The following is a 14626-nucleotide window of genomic DNA, read 5'->3' as shown; positions in this document are numbered from 1 at the left end:
GTTGCAGGGAGCTGAGATTCTGCCATTGCACTCCAGACTGGGCAACAAGAGCAGAACTCCATCTCAAAAAAAGAAAAAAAAAGATGGCATAATTATATTTTAACATGAAGAATCAGAGAGGTTAAGTTTGAATCTAGAGGCCACATTATTATCCACTATACTATTTTATTAGGTTAAACAGAAGGAGAGGAGAAAAAGATATTTAGATAATTTAGGCACTAATTTCCAACAAAAATTAAGCTGAACGAGTTGAGAAACTTTGCAGCTCTGGTACATTGGTTGGCATTTTTCCCTTACCCCTCAAACTTACAAACACATTGAATCATTTTTTTTTTAGCAGAATCTAAAGGACTCTTTTGTAATGTTTCCTGATATTTACACCTGTAGTTCCAAATCATGGAAATTAAGCCTGGGAGAGATGAAACATCTTTAGCTCCAAGAGGAGATTAAACTGGTTTTATTAGATAATTGACAAATCATTTCTTTTTGTGGTAAAAAGTTTCAGGGGCAAAAGAAATTTCTAAATTTCTCTTCGTGAGGGGAACCACAAGAGCTAATAGGTAGCCTACTTGGGATTTTAATAGGCACTACCAATTCAAATGCACATTGTGGCCAGTGAGGAAACATAAGTAAATGATATATGACAAGAATAAATGCCCATGCAATTATTGTGCAAATGGCGGGTGCTGGTAAGGGGGTGCCTGTACCCCTCTGAAAGACGTAGCTGCTGCTCAGTCTATGGATAGCAGTTACCACATGGAATTGAGTCTGCTCTTGTTTGAAGTTTCCATCTGTTTAGGATATTTCAAAAGCATGTGTTTATGAATATTAAGTAAATTATATAATTTAAACAACACTTAAAAATATATGTAGGCCAGGTTTTTGTGGCTCTTGGTTTATCATCAGGTTGCTTTACAAAATAATGGGTGGGCTATTAGGAAATAGCCAAGAGGAAATATCTCACAAGGAAAATATTCAATTAGGAAAGGAATAGATCATTTTCCTAATGTCGAGGATAGTAGGTCATAGGTATAAGGTGGTAGAGGGTACTGTACTAAGGTGACATAATCACCCAACATGAAGGGATGATGTAGGATTGACAGTTTAAAGTGGAACTCAGCAATATACAGGCTGTCCTCCACCCATTTGGAAAGGACAAAGAGAAAGTACAAACCATCTTTAAGAATGCATTAATACATTATTTGGGTGATGGATATCTTACAAGCCCTGACTTCGCCTCCATGCAATCTTGCACGTAACAAAATTAGACTTGTACCCTATAAACTTATACAAATAATAAAAAAGGCATTAGCACTAATAACTGTAATTATTTAGTAATCTATTTAATATTTCTTCTCTGCCATGGAATATGATATACTGGTTAGACATGGAAGGCATAAAGTCAGACTGTTTAGTCAAATATGACCCCCTCAACTCTCACTACCTCTGTGGTTTTAGTGTTTACAGATACACAGGTAAAATTGATACTAGACGTAAAACAAAACCTACCAACTTGAGACCAGTGAAATAATTGCAAATTTGAAGAAGAGGGATTTGCAAGTAAAATCAATGGAGATAGAAATGCTGGGCTTATGTACGTGTAGGGGCTAAAAGTTGGGTTATCTGTGAATACATTGACTGGAAAATTGCTCTGAAGCTTTGATAATGACACCCTTACTTCCAGGTAATACCACCACCATTTCTGGGAATATTTTTTGCTGCTCTTAATTTATGACTATAACAGAGTCCTGTTTAAACATGTCAAAAAAATGTATTACAGGTATAGGACCTTTGACTTTGATCAAAATGCTGATGTAGTTGGAAGCATCTGGGATATAGCACTTTAAACCTTGGCATCAATTTGATGTTACGGATGACGAGATTGTACACCATTTGAGTGTGAATGATATGAAAAACTAGCTTGTAGTTTGTTGAGTCTCACCACTAGCCTCTATTTTAAGACCTTGATGAGTGCTTCTAAGCATCACCTCAGTAAAAATAGATTTGTATTGAAGCCAGCTGGATCTTATTCAGGAATAAATTTCAGACAGGCAAAGAAACAGCTGGAATACGGTTTCTCCTACATGGGGTGCCAAAGAAGATGTATGGTTGGGTGTCCTACAAGTATGAAAGGTATTAAATGACAGATGCTTATATGTTTTTTGGTTTAATAATGTGAGCCAGCAGAATGATGTAAATATAGTAAGCTTGAAATTTTCTTTATCTGCAAAAGTATGAAAAAGTGTTTCAATTATGTCAAGCCCATGATAGCTTGAGATTTTAGGATTTTGAGTATAAAATATATTTAAAAAGTATAGAAATCTTAGGCATGAAGTTTAATTTTCCAAAGTAAATATGTCCAGGCAATTAACAGACAGATCAAAGAATAATGTAATATCCCAGTTCCTCTGTGGCTGCACTCAAGAACTATCTCAGTTCTAGCCCCATTTATCTCTCAAAGTATGCATTAGCCTAACTTCTAGCACCATAGGTTGGGTTTTCCTTTTACAATATTGACTTTTTTTGTCTAGCTTCTTTTAGATAAGTGTGTATGTGTGTGTGTGAGACAGAGAGAGAAAGGGAGACAGATTCAATCACTTTACTTCATGAAGCATGTTTTCTTAGTAATTTTATTATTATACAATATTGTGTTGTATCATTACAAAACTATATGCATTCTACTATTGTAGGGCAGTTGCCACATCTCCAGTTTGAGATTATTATAAATAATGCCTCTATAAACATACATCTACATGTTATTTAGTACACAGTTTTACTTGTGTATGATTGATATATGATAGAAAAAAGAACTGCTGGTTCTAGAAGATACAAATAATCTAATTCATAATATTCTACTAAATAATTTTCTAAAATGATTTTATTAGTTTAAAATTCCTCCAATGTCAGCACAAATAGAAACACTATCTCCCAAAATTTATCATTTGTTAGTCTCCTAATTTTGGTCATTTCTGTTGGTGTGATTTGCCATTGGGATTTTAACTGAATTTTCTCAACGGTTAATGAGGTTGAGCACCTTTCGCATATGTCTCAAGGGCATTTGCATATGTCTCAAGGGCATTTGCATATCTTTTTTCTTTAATGCCAATATCACATTGCATTAATTACTGATGCCTCAGACTCTTGGTTTTCTTTGGCTCTTATGACTTCCATATACATTCTAAAATCAGCATGTAATGTTCTAAAAAGTAAAAAAAATATAAAAACCTGAGATTTTGTTTGAGAATGCATGAAATATACAGAGCATTTTTCAGATAATTGAAATTCACAACATTGAGGATTGAAGTCTATGAACATGGATAGTGATAGCATTTAGATTATATTCATTGTTGTCAATAATATTTCATTGTTGACTGAGTGGAATGTTTGTATAATATTTATTAGATTTATTTCTAGGTATTGAAGTTTGTGATGCTAATTGCTAATTGTTTCATTTATTATTTTCATTTTAATTATACATTATTGGAATATTAAATTACATTTGAATTTCATATATTGATCCTTTATTCAGCACACTTCAAAAGTTCAATTACTGATTCTAATTGTTTTTTTGAAAGATTAATTAAAATTTTTTATACAAAATCATGAGTCTACAAAAAATGAGAATTTAATTTCTTCTTTTGTGTCCTTATGTTTTTCATTTCTTATTCTTGCATTGTTGAATTGGATAGGAGTTAGAGTGGCATTTTCAATAAAGTCTGTGAGAAGGGAGATACATGTTTCTTTCTATCTTAGAGAAAAGCTTTTAATATTTCACCATCGAACACATCAAATGCTATTTGCTAGGTGTGTGGTAAGCAGGATTCTTAAATGGCCCATGATTTCTGGCCTCTGATATATCTACACCTTCTCCCATGTATTCAATCAAGTACTAACCTGGTTTTGATTAGTTTTCTGATAAGTTTTATCATTAAAGAGCATTATACTTTTTCAAATTCTTTTTCTTTATTCGTTGAGAACATTTTTTTTTCATTTTTCTGTGAATGTGAAATTGACCCAATAGTCCCATAGACAGATTTTTGGGGATAAACATGAAATTTGGCCCTTCTAGTCTTGAAGCTTGGAACTTACATTTTTTTAATCTCAATTTCTTCCTCAGGAAAGGACCCCCAGGCCTCTCAGAAAGTATCAAAGAACTGAAACTCACAAGATCACTGCATCAAGACAATGAGATGCAAAATCCTTCATTCATCATGATTGCTTCCTGGCCCCTCCATAGTTCCTGTTTTCTTACACATTGTTACATTTCTTCTCTGTCATGTAAACCCCTAGTTTTAGTTGGCCAGGGAGACGGAGTTGAGACTGATCTCCCATCTCCTTGAGTGCAGCACAGGATTAAAGCCTTCCTTGGCACTTCCTTAGCATTACTTTTCATCTCAGTCATTGGCTTTCTGTGTGGCAATAGAAAGCAGAACCTAGAGCAAACTCTTGGTGTTTTGGTAACAAATGTGGTAAATTAAATGATTTTGACTCTTACAATATTAAACCTCATTTGATCATGGTGCTTATATTATTCTTTCTTTATATAGCTGTATTTACTTTGCTAGGATATTGGTTTGTGTTTTGTTTTGTTTTGTTTTTGAGACGGAGTCTCGCTCTATCACCCAGGCTGGAGTGCAGTGGCATGATCTTGGCTCACTGCAACCTCCGCCTCCTGTGTTCAAACGATTCTCCTGCCTCAGCCTCCTGAGTAGCTGGGATTAGAGGTGTGCACCACCATACCCAGTTAATTTTTGTATTTTTAGTAGAGATGGGGTTTCACCATGTTGGCCAGGCTGGCCTTGAACTCCTAACCTCATGTGATCTGCTCGCCTCAGCTTCCCAAGGAGCTAGAATTACAGGTGTGAGCTACTGTGCCTGGCCAGTGTTTTGGTTTTTTTTTTTTTCTTTTCTGTGATTATGAGACGGATGGACAATGGACAGGCTACATATAAAAACAGAACTTTGACCCACAACCTGCAGCAACCCAGAAGACCAAATCCCTTTTTACAATCAATAACCAAGAAGTTAGCTTGTTGTAATTTAGACTTGCAGAAAGCCAGATTTCTATCTCTAGTGACAACTCAGAAAGCTGAACAGTAACTTCTATAATAATTGGATCTAAATGGCCAGGACTTGATTAACAACTGACAGCTTTCCTAATTTTTGTCTCCTCTTCTAACTTAGGATGATGTGGTTTTCCTGTGTCCCCACCCAAATTTCTTCCTGTATTATAGTTCCCACAGTCCCCACATGTCATGGGAGGGAAGCCATAAGAGGTAATTTAACCACGGCAATGGGTTTTTCCTATGCTGTCCTTGTGATAGTGAATAGGTATTGCAAGATCTGATGGTTTTATAAAGGGCAGTTCCCCCACACATATTCTTTGCCTGCTGCCATGTAAGATGTGCCTTTGCTCCTCCTTTGTCTTCTGCCATGATAGTGAGGCCTCCCCAGCCACATGGAAGTCCAAGTCCATTAAACCTCTTTTTCTTTATAAATTACCCAGTCTCAGGTATTTCTTCATAGCATTATGAAAATGGACTAATACATAGGATCAGCCATAAAAAGCTTAATATGCACCCCCAATCAATCATATAGGATGTTCCTCTTCTGATTAACTCAAGAACATCTTCCCCATCAAAGGCCTCCAATCAGAGCTAACTGAAATCTTCCCATTTTTCCACTGTGAACATTTGCCATTCTTCTGCCTACATTTGAGTCTCTGCCAAAATTCAATTGATGGCTTAGTTTCCTACCATAACAAGTTCAGAATAAAAAGCTTTTGTTATTCCCATTGTTTCTTCTATATATAGTCATGCATCATTTAATGACTGGGATAGGTTCTGAGAAATGAACCACTAGGTGATTTCACTGTTGTGTGGTCATCAGAGTGTACTTACAAAAACATAGATGGTATTGCCTACTATACACCTAAGCTATATGGTAGAGCCTATTGCTTCCAAGCTGTAAATCTGTACAGCATATGACTGTACTGAATACTGCAGGCAATTGTAACACAATGATTAGTATTTGTATATCTAAACATATCTAAACATAGAAAAGGTACAGCAAAAATATGATATAATCTTATGAGGCCACCCTCACATACGTGGTCTATCATTGGCTGCAATGTCATCATGCGGCACACGAATTTACATATATTGGACAGAAATCATCATCTGGGACTTGAAAACTTAAAAATATTTAAGTTACGCTTTCTATATCTTAAATAGATATATAACTGTTTAGTTTTACTATTATTTATTTCAACCAGAGTGTTCTGTAACTTTTGTCTCCATAGCCCAATGGCATCATCAAAACCCATGATTAGCTTCACAGCCCATTACTGGCCACTTTCTGCTGGACTTTCTAACTTCCACTTAAATGTGGCAAATATTTTGAAGGAATTTTTGTCACTTTCTCTTAGGAGCTCTCTTCGGAAAACTTGAGTCCTAAAATCTTGTTTGAGGGTAGATTTCTTGTGGTTTCAACTCAATTTTTTGCAATATTAGAATTGTTTAATCATGTTTTCTAGCTTTTCTAGATCTTCTTTGAAGTTATTATTTAGTCTTATTTCAATCTAGCGTGTCATAGCTAGAAGCAGAAATTTGCCCTGATTTTAGTAAAAGGAATAAGTAGTTAATGAAAGACTAACAGGAAAAATGTTCCAAAAGATTATAAATAGAGACAATAGAGTGATAAGTGATAAAGCTTTTTTTTTTTTTTTTTTAGTGGGGGAAGGATTCTCTCTCTGTCACCCAGGCTGGAGTGCAGTGGCACCTCCTCAGCTCACTGCAACCTCCACCTCCTGGGTTCAAGTGATTCTCCTGCCTCAGCCTCCTGAGTAGCTGAGACTACAGGCACGCACCACCACACCCAGCTAATTTTTGTATTTTTAATAGAGATGGTGTTTCACCATGTTGGCCAGTATGGTCTCCATCTCTTGAACTTGTGATCTGCCCTCTTTGTCCTCCCAAAGTGTTGGGATTGCAGGCATAAGCCACCACGCCTGGCCTGATAAAGCTTTTTAATACCCTTATTTTACTAGGATTTGGAATAATGACTTACATTCCCTATTCCTGCACATAGAAATTTATTCTATAATCACTTTTCAAATCTCCAATTATTAACACAGCATTCTCTTTCACTGATTAGTGTAAATAATTTTGCAAAGGTTTTTTTCTGAAATTCATGAAATGCCCACTATTAAAAATAGGAACAGTCATATCTTTGTATTAAAAACTGTTTTGGAGTTATAGAATACTCTTGTCATTCATGGCAGTTAACAGCTGCCATTTTAACTAACAAGCACAACTAAATATTTTCATTTTACTGTGGTGTGTATTTGAATCATGCTCCCTTAAGTGAGCAATGTGAGAACACATTTCTCAGCTAGGGGGAGACAAATGGAGAGTCCAGACTCAACATTTCCAAGACATTTTTTTTTTCTACTCAGAGAAACATCTGTAATACTGGTAAAAATGTGGAGGAAAGATGTTTTTTATTCAGCTACAACTTACTGTATCTTATGGGAATAATGATATGGCATAGTATATCTGCAAATAAGATAATTTATAAAGCTTTGGAAAATGGTCCCTCATTAGTGAATTGTTAAAAGCTAATTTGATTGAAAACAATTGTAATTTTCCCCTTCAGAAATATATTTCTACTCAGCGAGCTTGGTGATTGGCCTGAATGAAACCTATGTTATCTTGAGGAATTAAAGATAAGGTAAAGATGGCGGCCATGTATCTGCCTGACTTGGATCTTCCTTCAAAAAGAATTTTCCATTTAGCTATAAGGACTACAGCAAACAGAGCAGCTTTCTGCTACAATGATTTTTTGAACAGCCATTGGTTTTAAGCCCAAGCCACACATTTCCCTAGCAGTCCCCAGACAATAACTAAGGAAAGCCAGACTGCCAGATAGAGCCTGACCACTTCTGCCCAAGTTTGGACTCCACTAAAAGCATTCTTTGCTCCAGAGCTCCACACTGGATTGACCAATGTTTCATCTAATTTGCATCATTATTTAATGCTCACCCTGCCCCATCATGCTTCCTGCCCAAACATGCTTCCTGCCCAATCATCCTTCCTGTAATTTTTTCCACTTTTATCTTTTACAGTATCGTCTGCCCCCCCCAGCCCCCACACATCCGCTTCCTCAAAGATCCAATTGGTACTCTAGTTTAAACCTCCCCAATTCATGCACACGATTCAATCAAGTAGAACTTTTTCTTTTTCTCCTTTATTTTATTTTATTTTATTTTATTTTTCAGATGGAGTCTTGCTCTTTTGCCCAGGCTGGAGTGCAGTGGCCCGATCTCGGCTCGCTGCAACCTCTGCCTCCTGGGGTCAAGCAAATCTCCTGCTTCAGCCTCCCTAGTAGTTGGGACTACAGGTGTGTGCCACCATACCCGGCTAATTTTTTATATTTTTAGTAGAGATGGGGTTTCACCATGTTAGCCAGGATGGTCTCGATCTCCTAACCTTGGGATCTGCCCACCATAGCCTCCCAAAGTGCTGGGATTACAGGTGTGAGCCACCACACCTGGCCCCATTTTTACTTTTTGAGACAAGGTCTCTCTGTTGCTCAGGCTGGACTACAGTGGCACAAATACTGCTCAGTGCAGCCTTGACCTCCTGGGCCCAAGAGATCCTCTCTCCTCAGCCTCCCGAGTAGCTGGAAGTATAGGCACACACCATGATGCCTGGAAATTCTTGTTTGTTTTTTATAGAGACAGGGTTTCACTATTTTGCCCAGGCTGGTCTTGAACTCCTGGACTCAAGCAATCCACCCATCCTCATCTACCAAAGTGCTGCACCTGGTTCAAATAGGAAATTTTTAATAGTGGACATTTTAGAAAGGACTCTGGTCTCATATGGATGTGAGAAATATCGTCAGTGGACATAGAATGAAATGAAGACTTGGGCCAAACTTTCTTCTCTCCTACCTGACAGTTCACTTCCAATTGTCCAAGCAAAGTTTAATGGAATTGATGGAATGTTAAATAAAGACTAGGAAATTAGTGTACCTATTGTGGGCCACACATTTTAGCATCTTATAGTCAATGTCACATAAGATAAGGTAGGTATCAGAGTTTCTTTGGAACAAGTACTTGCCACTAGAAGGAGAAATGGTGCCTCATGCTTTAAAATTCCCCCTTTTCTCATTCTCTCCTCCATGGCTCACAGTATTTGATGATCAAAACAGGGCATAGTTCTCATTGGTCTGTTTCTCCTGGAGAAAGGGCACATAGGTGCTCATTTTCAATATTATAATTTCAAAAATGGCTTAGAGATACTGGAGTTCAAGCATTATTGCCTTGAGCTATTTTTTCTTAGGTAAGAAGTGAAGTCTCAGTGATACTCAAGAACTAAATTATTACTCATTGTCATGCTGTTTTCTTGTTTAAAAATTCAAATTAGAACTTTAAACCCAAAATTCAAAATCTAAACACTGAGTATAATTCTAGTGTCTTATTTTCAATAGCTAAATCATCATGACAATATTCTGTAAGAAATTTTCAATCACAGGCTAGTAACCAATTTTTCCTTATATCATTTCAGATGTTAAATAACAGTAATGAAAATGTTAGGTATTTGTAACTCTAAATGACAATAATTCTGTCTTATGTTAAAGGGTGTATTTATTAGAGTTTTTCATAGCAACATTTGTCGGAATTTTCTTGTGTTTCTACCCTGAACCCATCTTAGCTTGAACTAATCTTGGCTGTTGTTAACTTGTGGTATTGATGCAGGAGAGAGGCAGGGAAGTGCTGGGTAGAGAAGGGCGGGTCCCTGGTGAGAGCTCCACCCCCAGGCCTGTGCCCGTGAACCTGGGTGAGGACAGGCATTTTTGTTTTTATGCCCAAATGTTGCATTTCCCAAGAACACCCTGGCTTGCCACATCCCCATCCTGTGCCTATAAAAACCCCATTAGCACACCGACAGGTACCGGCAGATGCTGGTAGACCATTTGCAGTGGAATGACGGGAATGGGAATCTGGCCAGGTGGTCTGAGGAGAGTCCAGCTGCTGAGCACCCCAAATCCAGGGGAAAACCACCTTCTCACTCCATCCCCCTTCTGGCCTCCCCATCCACCTTGCTGAGAGTCACCATCAGTCAATAATAAACCTTGTACTCATTCTCCAAGCCCACGTTGATCTGATTTTTCCAGTGCGCTAAGGCAAGAACCTGGGATACAGAAAGTCCTCTGTCCTTGCAATAAGGAAGAGGATCTAACTGAGCTGATTAACACAAGCCACCTTCGGATGCCAAAACTGAAAGAGCACACTGTAACACATGCCCACAGGGGCCTCAGGAGCTGTAAACATTCACCCCCCGGGACACTGCCATGGGGTCAGCGCTCCACAACCTGCCTATGTGTATGCTCTCCTAGAGGTTTGAGCAGTGGGGCACTGAAAAAGGGACCCACTCCCGTTGTGTGCCCTGCGAGGGGGATAAGGAAACTTATCCCATTTTAGTATCAAAGAGTGATTTTATGTCTTTATTCTCATTTTGTTCTTGAATGCTGGGAAGGGAGTGACACCTGGCCATGTGCCACATGGGTAACTTTGCTTCATGCTCATCCTTCTAACTCTGTACTGAAAGGTTGTTTACTTATAAAGAGCTTTGCCCTCACAGCCAAGGGAACCATATATTCCAACTGTCTGAAGTGACAATAGATCATATAATGATGAATAAATCCTTGCATATTCCAACATAGACAGATGCTGAGGAACAAGAGTTACACTCTTCATCAGTGCCTTAGTCCCAGATTTAGACAGAACACTGAGGGAGAGATGGGTTAGGACAAATTGACTGATAAACTCCCAGTTTCACTGAAATTAAATTCCCATCAATTAACAATATAAATATTCAATTTAATTACAGAAAATATGTTAAAATCACATTTTTAACACTTGATTTCAAAGTAGAGATTTTTATCTACTCTCTCTCTTTATAAATACACACACCCCTACAAATTGATTTTTCTTATAAATAGTGAATACAGGATTCATATTATTTGATTTTTCAGTTATAATAAATAAATATATATAAATATAATAAAATACTCTTCCATTTTCTTACATGTAGGTCTACTTCATTCTTTTAAAATGCTTCAAAGTACTTTGTAAATACATATACTATAATTTATCTAACTATATGCCTACTGATGAGTACTCACAGTATTTTTTGTTTTTATTTACACAAACAATATTGTGAGAAGCTTAGTAATTAACTGCCTACTTTATTTCTGTAAAAAAATGAGAATACTGGTCAAAGGGAATGTGCATTTGCCATTGTGAGACATCTGAGCAGACTCAACAGAGAGATGATGATTGCTTTCCAAGACTTCTTAAAGAGTTATTCACTTTTACCCATTTTCTGTCAAAAAAAAAAATTAGCTCAATCACTCTTTCTGGAAAATCTAAATCAAAGTATATATGGGGATAAGTATTTCTAATTTCAGTTTGTCTAAGCAAAATAATGGGACTGCTTATCTTTTCAATAGTTTTTCAATAGTTTTTTTAATAGGTTTTAAAATAGTTTTCAATAGCTGTTTTTCAATAGTTTTATGGGGGTCTTTTTTTATTCTTAAGTTTTAAAATTACCAAAAACTCTATCAATAGATGGGGTTCTTTAATGACAGCTTATATTCACAATAGTCTTTCCCTCTTTCGTTCAGGTCATTGTACTAACTACATATAATTTTTTTCCTTCAAATATTTGGCATCCCATATAATACTTTCTAGTGAGATTAACTATGAACACCTTAACAGTAAGTTATCAGCATAAGCATCTAATTTGACTTTAATAAAAAACTGTTTTCTAAAAGTAGTGCTTAAAACTGGCAACTATCCGATGTTTCAAATACTTCCCTCTGAAATTACTATGAACATCAAGGCTATGATAAACTCAAACTTAACTAAATATTTGTAAGGTTGTAATGATGTATTTTACTCAAGAATATTCCTACTTGACTAGCAACTTGATGAGTAAACATTAAACCTAAAATGAGTATCTGCGTATGATGAAGTAGTTAATAAAAATAACTTCAGCTGGGATGGAGAAAATATTTTTGTTTCTTTTAGCATTTTAATGAAATACTTGTATGAAATATATTCTAGTTTTCATCAGGATAGTTACATGAAATGTTGTACATGCTTGGATTTTTAATCTTTTGCTAAAATTTGTATCCCCTTTTCAACACATCTTTTTTTTCTGCATTGTCATTTATAATATGACTAAACAATGTGGGAATGCTGCTCTTGAGACCTAGTTGTCATATGAAAGGTAACAAACCTTTAAAGGTAATATAATGTGTGATTTATATATTTTATTTTTCTTTCAAAGCTGTTTGTGGGTCATTTACAGTACCTACAGTCACTGTGACAGCAAAGGAATGACTCTGTGTTAAGAGCAAACAGAAGTGATGTCTCCTTTGATCCCAGCAAATAAAATTCACCAAGTCTTATATGAAATAAATCTGCTTTCATACAATAAAATATGAGAATAAGAGTTTTTCATAATAATAGTAATTCTAAGAAGCTTAAAAATGTTTATTCTTATTCTAACTGAAGTTTTAATTATTGATCACAAATTAATTTCTATAATGGTAAGTATATAAAATCCTTCATATTGTACAATGGTGTAATTGTATTCACTTCTCTTACATAGTTGCCATGAACAAACTTGTGAGTGATTATCAAATATTTGGGATTCAGATTGGAGGTTGGATGGGCAGAAAGTGTGGGGACTGCTTAGTATGAACTCTGGAGAGGTCTTGCTTAAGACACTTGAGTAGAAGGCCAGATAAGATGGAAAAGCCAAGAGTGTCTCTCATGTGAAAAGAGTGTTGTCTACAGATCATTTTAGTTTCAGATTGGAAGGAAACAAAGTGAAGAAAATCTTTGATATTTTCTGCAGAACAGTGTTTAAAATATGTAAATTGGACAATGAAGTAAAGAGGGGAGTTGAAAGTTGTACCTAAGAACAGGATGTGCCAACACTCAAATTTAAGAGCGGAATTTCTTGTTTTATATTCCGTTATCACCAGAAAAGGACCGACAGTGCAAGCAGTTAAACCAGAATATGCAAATAGAAGTGTCATAATAACTCATTTCTGTGGAAATAGCTACTAGAAAATGTTAGCACACAGATGAGAGATTCTGAAAAAAATTAGCTATCAACACTAGATATCTGAAGAGAACAAAAATCTTGAAGCTAGTCTTTTATTCTTTTTCTTCTTTTCTATCTTTAATTTTACCTGATTATTCCTTCATCTTTATAAAACTACTTGTTATTCTCTCTGATTTAGAACGATAAATATATATATAGATAAAAAACATTAAGTTTTGGGAATACTTGAAGTCTGGAGACTCACAAAATAAATGTATAAAAAGTAAACTTTTCAAGATTATTAGGAATTAGTTATCTCACATATTGTCTAAACTATATTTAAATAAGAAAAAGAAGTTAGAAAAGTGACTGAAGTTGAGACCCTGAAAACAATAATGCTTGAATGTTATACTCCCAATTCCCACACAGCCTCAAAGCAACTTGAAGGACAGCATGCACTGCATGGTTAAGATGATTTTATTGAGGCTATTGCATAGGAAGGATGATCACAATGAGAAAGATTTCAAAAAAAAAAGAAAGATATCTTGGGTTTTATAGAGGCAGGTGCACAAAGAAACCATCTGCGAGTCTTCCTGGAGTGGTGAAAAACAAGAGACAATGAATCATACAGGGAAGGGTGGTTCTTTTGCAGTTGACTTTTTTTTCTGGAATAAAAAAAAAAAGTGGTACTAGGAATAGGGAAATGTCTTAACCATAACCATTTTCTATGAGCACAGGGCCCAGGTTAAATTCAACATTCACCATTTTATTTGAAAATTTTATTTTATTTGAATTTGAAAAGAATTATTTATTCTACTGCAAAAGTAGTTTTAATTGCATTATCTGTTATGTTCAGCATACATTGAAGAGGGTTCCACATGACAAATTCCTTTTAAAATTCACTTCTAAGAAATAGTGCTAATGATCCTGAGGAACTGATTTTTTAATTTTATTCGACAATGAAAAGTATATGAAACCACTGTTATAGTTTGTCTCTACCTAAGCTGACAGCTCAATTGAACATTCAATTACAGAAACTGTATAGGCATATATGGTGGTCATATGGTGGTCATTATTTTCATGGCATTAGTTATAAGCATTATATATTAGCAGTTGTCTTGTTTGCGTATATTTTTAACATCACCTAAATCTTTTGGGAAGAAAGCAACATATAAGTAATAAATTTATCTCAATGAAAACAAGGGTGAGTTGACTTTTTGTTGTTTCTTAAACAACAAAACAAGCCCATATTTGTTGAAATATTAATTCATGAACTGTAAAGGATTTTGAATTACATTTGTGGAGACCATGGTATCAGGACAAGAATTATGTAGCTATTGGTGAAAATTGAATTATCTGGGTAATAGGTATTTGATGAAAGTAGCACATGATAAGAGGATAGAAATTAAAAGAGAATAATTCCAAAGCCATGATCTCATCCCAATGATACATAAAATTAGTGCTTAGATAAAAACTCCTTATAAATATTGGAATGTCAAGAG

General features: G+C 35.7%; 1 long non-coding RNA gene across 1 annotated transcript in view; it reads left to right on the top strand.

Moving 5' to 3' along the window:
• Positions 1-4519, top strand: part of LOC129049697 (uncharacterized) — a 101074-nt gene extending 96555 nt beyond the window's left edge. Inside the window, exon 3 of the long non-coding RNA XR_008512951.2 lies at positions 4118-4519. This is a non-coding gene — a long non-coding RNA (uncharacterized LOC129049697). The remainder of the gene's footprint in view (positions 1-4117) is intronic.
• Positions 4520-14626: the final 10107 nt, after the last annotated feature.

The sequence above is a fragment of the Pongo abelii genome, chromosome 14 (genome assembly GCF_028885655.2).
Source record: "Pongo abelii isolate AG06213 chromosome 14, NHGRI_mPonAbe1-v2.0_pri, whole genome shotgun sequence".
NCBI classification, from domain to species: Eukaryota; Metazoa; Chordata; class Mammalia; order Primates; family Hominidae; genus Pongo; species Pongo abelii.
This window is presented reverse-complemented; position numbering and strand designations above follow the sequence as displayed.